The sequence below is a fragment of the Dreissena polymorpha genome, chromosome 5, assembly GCF_020536995.1.
Source record: "Dreissena polymorpha isolate Duluth1 chromosome 5, UMN_Dpol_1.0, whole genome shotgun sequence".
Classification (NCBI taxonomy): Eukaryota; Metazoa; Mollusca; class Bivalvia; order Myida; family Dreissenidae; genus Dreissena; species Dreissena polymorpha.
Window position 1 is genome coordinate 110,132,239 of NC_068359.1, and position 11,185 is coordinate 110,143,423.

Genomic DNA, 11,185 nt, shown 5'->3' on the forward strand with positions numbered 1-11,185 from the left:
ACGTTAAGTCTATACATATTGAAAGGAGTCGTACACACGTTCATATAATGAAAATGAAATATGAGGGGTTATACCGAGTACAAATGTCATAAATCTGTGGTAATAATGGCAGAGTCATTTTTCTTTCTTATACATTTTTTGCAATAAATTAATGCCACTTATCTAAGTGTCCATACTTTAAAGGTCAACATCACTTGCTGGGTCAAAACAAAACTTAATGGATATTCGACACTAACAATAACAAAACGCGTGCACATAATAACGATAAGGCAAAATAAAATGTTATTAAAAGACAATCGAGAAAAGAAAACATTAGTCCCTACAATGAAAAAAGATGTTCGTCAGAGAAACGGATGCAATCAATCAAGATGTTTTAGATAAACGTGTATGCTAAATTACGTTAAATTCTGACAAAGCGAAATTGAAATGGACTTGGGGTATATTTTATAATATTTAAAGAAAATCAAATGTAAACAAAAACAAACAGATTAGGTCTGTTTTCGTGTGATACAGAGAAGAAACAAAAAAAAACACACTTTTCAAGCACACTCCAAAACTCAAAGAGCTATTTTCAAACAGCCGTTTCCTTTAATAATGATACTCGCTCGATTTCCTCCGCATGCCTCAACGAGAACACATGTTGAACATGAATTTCCCATACGCCATGATTACTTTTACTGATGTGTTTTTATCCCGTTTGTTCGGCATGAAAATATGTACAACGCAAATAATCATGTCTGTCATAACAAGCTCAATTTATTATAAACACATACACAATTAAATTGGCTTTGATTTACACAATTTCATTTACAACTCGGGTTGAGAGAATATGATGTTAAAAAGTTACCGATACGAGAACAAACTATCAAGCGACATATTGTTTTATACTTAAAAAGCCTTTTTTGTTCGAAAATACTCTTGCACTACATTATCTTTCTCAGTTGGTTTCAAGATGGGACCAGATGCCTCAGTCGTTTAATGTGAACAGACATCAACAGGAACCGTTGACTTAATAAACTACTGATTTGAATTAACATACAGGAAAACAAACTTCAAAGAAATTATCGGATATAAATTGTCGATAACCTCAGATAATCTATCCTCAAATACATTTTGAAGAAATGTATAACTATGTTTAGATTCTTTATTTCCTCCGATATCGAAGATTCGAACAACATAGTTATACAATAATCACAAAGCATGTTTTTACATAGAAAGAGTGGCATGATTTACACAATATTTAATCATGAATACATATACAAACAAAAACAATCTTAATTATATCATTTCAGCTGTTGTTAAATTTACAATATCACATACCAAAGTCGAAAGCGAAAGTTAGTGCATTATTTGTAAACTTATAAAGCTGTTCTCATATGAGGTTAGTTATCTAAAACCAAATAGTAGGTGAATATACAACAAGTATTCGATTACCACACTTTTTCTCCATTATCGATAACTTTATATACTTTACCTTAAGCGAATACAAAAATTTAAGCTTAAGTTAGGATATCCATAATATATTGACAATTTCATCCTGTAACTTTCAGACCATTACAAAGAAACATTATAGTCGATTTTAAGCGAATGTATTATAATCAAGTTAAAACAAATCACATATGAGTTTGAGTAAAAACGAAATTGCTAAAAAGGTCACCTTGAGTTACTGTTAATGCAAGACACACTAGATGTCTACAAATTTTCATTACTGGAAGAATCATAAATTGCATAACTTTGGAGTGCCCAGTCACTTTGTACAATTCAACAATAAGATTACATGTATTCCTTTTGGATTCTGTTTTTTTTCTCCACAAAACCAGAGAGTATGGTTCACAATACTGTCGGTGAACTAACAGATTGTACATTTACTTGCACATTTCCTCGACATCGCCATACTTAGGATCTTCGTTGACTTATGGTTTATCACAGAGAGTGACGGTTAAGTCTTATAAATGACGATGGCAGTAAGCGGTCTATCAGCTTCAAATAGCTTTGAGTCCTCGAGACAGGTAATTTCATTTGCATTTTGTGAGCGTCTTTGTCTGTTTGTCATTGAACACTGATTTTGATTGTCCGTTTCCATGCCATCTTTCCAAGGAATACACCACATTCCAGATTCCACTTTCCAACACATTGCAGTTGGTTGTTCAAAGATAGGCAAATAGTTATACTACCCAGCCATGTGCAGTGGCTCACCAATACAAATTCAATCCAATGTGCATACAGTCATACAGTCATTGACTACAAAGTATACGCCGGCCTGTGCAATATTGTCCATACAAACCATACAACAAATCGGTATAACATTATTAAAGCTGGGATAACTGTCTGGAACGGTCATTAAAAATTATTGAGAGTTTTTCAATATGGGTTCTAAACATAAATATTTAGATGGTATCGCTGTTCATAAAAGTTGACTTACTGTAGAGTAACTCAAAGCGGTAATATATATTATTGTTCACGTGTGTTTGTGCTGTCTCTGACAGTTCAACATATAATATCAACGAAATTATTCCATATCTGTACACACTAGCTTTTCACCTCAATAAAGTCATTCACAATACACGATTAGGAGAATGCATATGAAGATAAAGAACAAAATGAAATTGCATGCCACAGGAACTTAATGACTAGATCTACAGTTTACCACAAACTGGGTATTAATCCTAGTTTTCATTATGCACTGCCGAGAACATAATTGATGAACCGCCGCTAAATACGTTCTCGACGACACACGCAATGAAACTTCACTCGTCGGAATCAAGAATATAATCTTGCTCGCAGCATAAATGTTCAGATTTATTTCATCGATAGTTACACATATTAATTACGATTAATAAAATATTGTCAAGGTGGACCTTTCAAACATTGGATTTAGTTTGAAGGCACATTTATTCCGCTAAATTAATGAGCAAATGCTGTCACTGTTTGTGTTTTATCCTAACATTTTACAGTGGGGTTAGGGATTTTAGGGATGAATATTTTCCCTTCTAGTTTTTTTAGGGATTTTTTGGGGTTGAAAACGGATTATTTGGGATTGTTAGGGTTACAATATACTAAATCGTTTTGGAGTGCAATGCTATACTCTCTAAAAACATGAACATCATTTATTTGACGACACGGTTCTCTGTAGGGTCACTTGCCATGACTTTATTTTAGTATATTTCTGTGTGCATGTGGCAGGGAAAACATTGTTGTTTACTAGAAATTCACTCTTTTATCTGAAGATTGGAGACTACATAAGACTTTGACAGATGGCGGGAAACCCTCATGAACTGGATAGAAGCCGGTAAATAGATGGCCGTAAAACAGTGACTTTTGATTCGTGGCGAGTTCTTTCTTACATGTCGCGTGACCTATCTTTTTTATTGCTAAAATCCATTTAGGCTTGGAATGCTCTTCGAGAAAAGGTATGGTTATGAGGGTCTCTATGCGCAAAAGTTTGATTTATTTTTCGTTAAAGTTATTGCATTTACATTGAATTTGTGTAGGAAATCTTTTACTATATTGTAACCTAAACTAGCTTTAGGTAAAAAATGTAATATCATCTGCAAGTGCAAAATATGACTGGGAAAGCTGATTTTTGGTCATTTCTTAGCAAAAGAGAAGAAAATTAGTGCATTAAATGCATGAATTCAGATTATTTGACCTGGAATAGTTGTTTTTCAAGTTGACCCCCCACCCTTGTATAGCCAAATAAAGGCTAAATTGCTTTCCGACTTAAATTCAAAGGCATTTTGGTTGACCGTGTAGCGTTATTGTGCTACATGCAGTCAGAATTCAACGCCAAGGACTCCGCAATCCAGTAACGCAACAATAGCTTGTGCGTAAAGCATGAACATTCAAACAGAGCCCCATTTTACCTACATGGAATGGCGGACATTTTTACAGTTTTGACAGTGCAACAGATGCTTAACTGAGCCAGCTTTCATATTTAGTACAATCATGCATATAACAAGCTTTATCACCTCATATTATTCATAGAAATACACTTAAAATACATAAATGCATGTTTTTTTCTTCATTTTATATCTATTTCTATTGGGTATTTTGACTTTTTCAGGTAGAAGAATGTCTGCGACTAAGCCGAGGGCCACTTGAGGATTGGGTTGTTGATGGTAAAACAGGTAATAATACTAATTTATTATCATGTACACAGGCAAAAAAGCATATTTATGATGCTTAAGGTGTGAAATACTGTCCTAATCAGTTTTGTGGTCACTCAAACTCTTGCCGTCGTGCAATTCCCATGCAGTTTGTATCGATTATTCCGCGTCCTGACACGTAAAGCTCCTGCTCTGTTGGCAGCAGAAGTTGGCACTCAACATGTTTATCCTTGTTCCTGAGCATGTATGCAGCACAGCTGAGTTGATTTGCTACTTGTTACCCTACAATTAGCTTGTGTTTGGTACTGTTTTCTCACAATATGCTTACAGTCATGGTTCCGGCTTGAGAAGATGTCGCGTCCGACTTAAACATAGGATTGTTGTAGCGAGTGTCCCCTTCATCGTTTACATTAGAGGGATCTTTGTGACAAAATTTGGCACTTTCAGCAACCAGTTTTGTTTTTTATTTGGTAAATGCTTCTCTCATTCAGTGATTTAATGGCAGTATTGACTTTATTCGCTTGTCTTTGCATACAGAGGTGACATGGATCAATGATGTTTGATGTGTTGAGAATTCTGCGGGAAGCTGTGTCCCCAAAAGAAGTACTAGAAACCCCTTTCAGGAAGCCTGCATTGATCTGAGCTGCCTTTCTGCCCCTGTTACTACATGGAACCTCATTTCTAAGCTTAAAATGCTTGCCTACATATACAGTCCAACCTGTCAATAAAGACCACTCAAGGGATTTGGTCGTTGTGGTCTTTGTTCACAGGTGGTCTTTATTCGCAGGGTCGATCGAAACTTATATACACATGTATGCTAGTAGTTTTTTAACAGGTACCTTATCTGTGTATGTGCTCTATTGTTTAAATGTTTAAATACTTATGCATGTATAATGAAATAAAGGATTGAAAACACAGTTTTGTTTTACATTTGTATATTTATTACATGTTGTTTTTCTATTCCCTTATGTTTTTATTATTTATTTAATTTATCATATACTGTATAAATTACTATTGACATACATGTATACGTACATGCACATGTAATTCTACAAAGAACAAAGTACACAATACACATAACATAGCAAATAGGTCCAGACACAGGCAAGAGCCTTGCACTTGCGTCAACAAACCACTTATGCACTAAGTCATTCACTGACGCGAATTCCGACTCACGCTTAGGGCGTTTACTTTCACAGTTTACGTTCTCCTCGAATTCGTCCATAATCTCATGTTTACGCTTTAAAATGCTCTGAATTTGAGTTTTTCCAACACCAAGATTACTAGCCACTCGTATACAACTGTGTCCTTTACATAACGAACTAATGACCTTAACGCATTCTTCCAACGTCAAGAACTTACGCTTGGAAGCCATGATGGTTAACTTGAACTGACAATTTACTTTTTTATAATCTATGAACGTCTTATTACGGAGAAATTTAAGAAGAGAATGACTATCAAAGTGTTTGTCTTTAATAGGCATCGTAAATGATATGAAACCGTTAATTTCCTTAATGAGTTTATGAAAGCCCCAAATTTGTCTTTGATTATTTCGGCAATTAGTACATTAATCGCGAGTCTCTTAAATACAAAGGCAAATTTGTACACTTTTGACAAACTGTCAAATGCATAAAAGAAGCAGGCGACTACCAGTTAGCAATCCATGTTAAATAAACAAACAACTGCTATCGAGTGCAATAAACTGTCACTTGTCAATATCTCCATAGCGACCGACGAGTCCACTGGTAAGATGTGTATCACGTGACTACGCAGCGTCCTGGCGGCCATTTTGTTTTCTCAAAGTTGCGTAATCGTTGATTTTCATGATTTCAGTGGTCGTTGTAAGCTATCAAAATGGAGATTTGGGAATGTAAAAGGGTGGTCGTTGGTCTTTGTTCACAGGTGGGCTTTATTCGCAGGTTCAATATATAGTGAAATCGTTCGGGAGGAAATCGGTGTGGTCGTTATTGACTGTTGGTCGCTATTAACAGGCGGTCGCTCGGGCAGGTTGGACTGTATGTATCTTGTTCATTTTAACCTTTCCGTCCATTCTATACCCCCAAAATGAGCATTTTTTCTTTCGCTTGGTTTTGAATCCCCATTTTTTACCCAGATTGCCACCATAAAAATAGTCAAAAGTACTTATTTTGTGCCCAAAATATGAAATTTTGTATTCTCTTGAACCTCTAAATGAGAGCTGGCAATGCATATTGACCATCTGCTGCAGTTTAAAAGCACCCATGACATTATATGCTAGGATATATCATTGGCCTCTGGCAAATAAATGGGCTCCGAGCGACAAGGCGCGTTTCAAGATTTCACACTTTTATTGGTGCTAAACAACAAGTTATTGGAAGCTTATTGATTTCTTCTCTTCAAAGTATCTTTGATCTCTCATTTGTACTAATTTGTTTATTGTCTTGGATGAAATTGGATTTTCTTTGCTTTGAAATTGACATTTTTGGGGTGATTTAAAAAAAAAACACACAAAAAAGACATTATCAAAATTGCTTAGAGTGAAAATATCTAACAAATTCATTCTTTCACCACCCCGCATAAGCCCCACGTGCATGTCCATTTGGTTTATTTTGGTATTTTGTTGCAGATATTGAACTTAGCACATTTAAACCTTAAAGGGACATTTAAGCTTTAACAGGCCTAAAATGGCCTTCTTTGGACCGAAAACACCTGCGTGTGAAAATATGAAAAAAATGGCCAAACGGACAGATAATCCAGCCAAACTTATTACATGTGTGCAATATGAATAGGAAGATAAGAATATGCAAGAAAAACACATTTTAATCAGAAGATATTTTTCCTTTAGGTTACAATATACTAAATCTTTTTGGAGTGCAATGCTATACTCTCTAAAAACATGAACATCATTTATTTGAAGACACGGTTCTCTGTAGGGTCACTTGCCATGACTTTATTTTGGTATATTTCTGTGTGCATGTGGCAGGGAAAACATTGTTGTTTACTAGAAATTCACTCTTTTATCTGAAGATTGGAGACTACATAAGACTTTGACAGATGGCGGGAAACCCTCATGAACTGGATAGAAGCCGGTAAATAGATGGCCGTAAAACAGTGACTTTTGATTCGTGGCGAGTTCTTTCTTACATGTCGCGTGACCTATCTTTTTTATTGCTTAAATCAATTCGGCTTGGAATGCTCTTCGAGAAAAGGTATGGTTATGAGGGTCTCTATGCGCAAAAGTGTGACTTTATTTTTCGTTAAAGTTATTGCATTTACATATAATTTGTGTAGGAAATCTTTTACTATATTGTAACCTAAACTAGCTTTAGGTAAAAAATGTAATATCATCTGCAAGTGCAAAATATGACTGGGAAAGCTGATTTTTGGTCATTTCTTAGCAAAAGAGAAGAAAATTAGTGCATTAAATGCATGAATTCAGATTATTTGACCTGGAATAGTTGTTTTTCAAGTTGACCCCCCACCCTTGTATAGCCAAATAAGGGCTTAATTGCTTTCCGACTTAAATTCAAAGGCATTTTGGTTGACCGTGTAGCGTTATTGTGCTACATGCAGTCAGAATTCAACGCCAAGGACTCCGCAATCCAGTAACGCAACAATAGCTTGTGCGTAAAGCATGAACATTCAAACAGAGCCCCATTTTACCTACATGGAATGGCGGACATTTTTACAGTTTTGACAGTGCAACAGATGCTTAACTGAGCCAGCTTTCATATTTAGTACAATCATGCATATAACAAGCTTTATCACCTCATATTATTCATAGAAATACACTTAAAATACATAAATGCATGTTTTTTTCTTCATTTTATATCTATTTCTATTGGGTATTTTGACTTTTTCAGGTAGAAGAATGTCTGCGACTAAGCCGAGGGCCACTTGAGGATTGGGTTGTTGATGGTAAAACAGGTAATAATACTAATTTATTATCATGTACACAGGCAAAAAAGCATATTTATGATGCTTAAGGTGTGAAATACTGTCCTAATCAGTTTTGTGGTCACTCAAACTCTTTCCGTCGTGCAATTCCCATGCAGTTTGTATCGATTATTCCGCGTCCTGACACGTAAAGCTCCTGCTCTGTTGGCAGCAGAAGTTGGCACACAACATGTTTATCCTTGTTCCTGAGCATGTATGCAGCACAGCTGAGTTGATTTGCTACTTGTTACTCTACAATTAGCTTGTGTTTGGTACTGTTTTCTCACAATATGCTTACAGTCATGGTTCCGGCTTGAGAAGATGTCGCGTCCGACTTAAACATAGGATTGTTGTAGCGAGTGTCCCCTTCATCGTTTACATTAGAGGGATCTTTTTGACAAAATTTGGCACTTTCAGCAACCAGTTTTGTTTTTTATTTGGTAAATGCTTCTCTCATTCAGTGATTTAAGGGCAGTATTGACTTTATTCGCTTGTCTTTGCATACAGAGGTGACATGGATCAATGATGTTTGATGTGTTGAGAATTCTGCGGGAAGCTGTGTCCCCAAAAGAAGTACTAGAAACCCCTTTCAGGAAGCCTGCATTGATCTGAGCTGCCTTTCTGCCCCTGTTACTACATGGAACCTCATTTCTAAGCTTAAAATGCTTGCCTACATATATGTATCTTGTTCATTTTAACCTTTCCGTCCATTCTATACCCCCAAAATGAGCATTTTTTCTTTCGCTTGGTTCTGAATCCCCATTTTTTACCCAGATTGCCACCATAAAAATAGTCAAAAGTACTTATTTTGTGCCCAAAATATGAAATTTTGTATTCTCTTGAACCTCTAAATGAGAGCTGGCAATGCATATTGACCATCTGCTGCAGTTTAAAAGCACCCATGACATTATATGCTAGGATATATCATTGGCCTCTGGCAAATAAATGGGCTCCGAGCGACAAGGCGCGTTTCAAGATTTCACACTTTTATTGGTGCTAAACAACAAGTTATTGGAAGCTTATTGATTTCTTCTCTTCAAAGTATCTTTGATCTCTCATTTGTACTAATTTGTTTATTGTCTTGGATGAAATTGGATTTTCTTTGCTTTGAAATTGACATTTTTGGGGTGATTAAAAAAAAAAAACACACAAAAAAGACATTATCAAAATTGCTTAGAGTGAAAATATCTAACAAATTCATTCTTTCACCACCCCGCATAAGCCCCACGTGCATGCCTATTTGGTTTGTTTTGGTATTTTGTTGCAGATATTGAACTTAGCACATTTAAACCTTAAAGGGACATTTAAGCTTTAACAGGCCTAAAATGGCCTTATTTGGACCGAAAACACCTGCGTGTGAAAATATGAAAAAAAATGGCCAAACGGACAGATAATCCAGCCAAACTTATTACATGTGTGCAATATGAATAGGAAGATAAGAATATGCAAGAAAAACACATTTTAATCAGAAGATATTTTTCCTTTAGGTTACAATATACTAAATCTTTTTGGAATGCAATGCTATACTCTCTAAAAACATGAACATCATTTATTTGAAGACACGGTTCTCTGTAGGGTCACTTGCCATGACTTTATTTTAGTATATTTCTGTGTGCATGTGGCAGGGAAAACATTGTTGTTTACTAGAAATTCACTCTTTTATCTGAAGATTGGAGACTACATAAGACTTTGACAGATGGCGGGAAACCCTCATGAACTGGATAGAAGCCGGTAAATAGATGGCCGTAAAACAGTGACTTTTGATTCGTGGCGAGTTCTTTCTAACATGTCGCGTGACCTATCTTTTTTATTGCTTAAATCAATTCGGCTTGGAATGCTCTTCGAGAAAAAATATGGTTATGAGGGTCTCTATGCGCAAAAGTTTGACTTTATTTTTCGTTAAAGTTATTGCATTTACATTGAATTTGTGTAGGAAATCTTTTACTATATTGTAACCTTAGGGATGCTAGCACTCTGCGCATGCGTACGGGTTAAAAGGCGGAGTTTAAAATGTGAGCTTTTGCTAGGACTGCGCATGCAGTACTTTAATGTATTAAAGCAACGATCTATAAATAAACAAAGATCGGAAACCTCAATTCGGACCAATAGAAAGTATCTGGAATTCGCGCAACGAAAACGAAATCAATATCACGTGACATCAATCGAGCAGCCGCTAGTCTCACTATGTTAGCTGGCGTTATCATTCGCTACTGCAGCGGGTCTGCCCGCTTGATTACGATACACAACATTTCATTACTTCGCACAATAGAACTGAAAACATTTTAAACATGAAAAAGTTTTAATAGCAGCGTTGATAAATTAAACTTGATTTAAAAAAAACATAATAGATTTGAAAACATGAGTCTCTGAACCAATATTAAGCAATGAAACGTTAGAATGGTATTTTAGGCCGAGTTAGCTTTTTAACAAGTACACCTTTCAATTGTCTTAATTTAATTATTTCTTTCTGGAAATAATGAATCAAGAATAAGTATAAAAGTGATCTCAAAATCTACAGTCTATAACTTTAACTTTAATATTTTCGCGGGTATTAAATAACAATACTTTGAGAGATTATCGGCCGAGCTTGACTATTTAAAAGCATATAAATACTTCTGATGTACATATCATTTTTAATGTAATATAAAATGTACAAGACTAAGATTTTTTTATTTTAACGTGATCAGTCTCGGAGATAGTCATTACCGATGCATGTTTTTCTTATTGAAAAGTACATATCCGCCTTTGCCTAAAACTTCACTATTTCTAAATTAATAAATAACAATACATTGAGAGATTATCGGCGAAGTTAGACTATTTAAAAACATATAAATACGTCTTATGTACATATCATATTAAAGGTAATATAAAGGCGGGAAGAAAACCTATACAAGCTAGCACCAAAATGGCTTCTTTGCCTATAGACTGCATATAGATTTACGCGATATTCCGGATGATTTTATGGACTTGTTTAACACCATATTACACTTGTAAAGGGGTTGATGCCATTTAGTTATTCTGCAAATGCAAAAAAAAATACGATTAAAGAGAACATCAGCTATTTATAACGGGTAAATCGGTACATTAAACACGCTCTCAAACGCTTGCGCGCTTACCGAAATCGAACCCGTTATTACGTGTAATGGTGGTATTTGCAATAAATT

The 11,185-nt window shown here is 35.4% G+C and overlaps 1 long non-coding RNA gene across 1 annotated transcript; it reads left to right on the top strand.

Annotated features, from left to right (window-relative positions):
- The first annotated feature begins 3,159 nt into the window (after window positions 1-3,159).
- On the top strand, window positions 3,160-9,774 carry LOC127880546 (uncharacterized). Its single transcript, XR_008049571.1, has 5 exons — window positions 3,160-3,289; window positions 4,064-4,127; window positions 7,113-7,174; window positions 7,949-8,012; window positions 9,691-9,774. It is a non-coding gene; the product is annotated as an uncharacterized LOC127880546 (long non-coding RNA).
- Window positions 9,775-11,185: the final 1,411 nt, after the last annotated feature.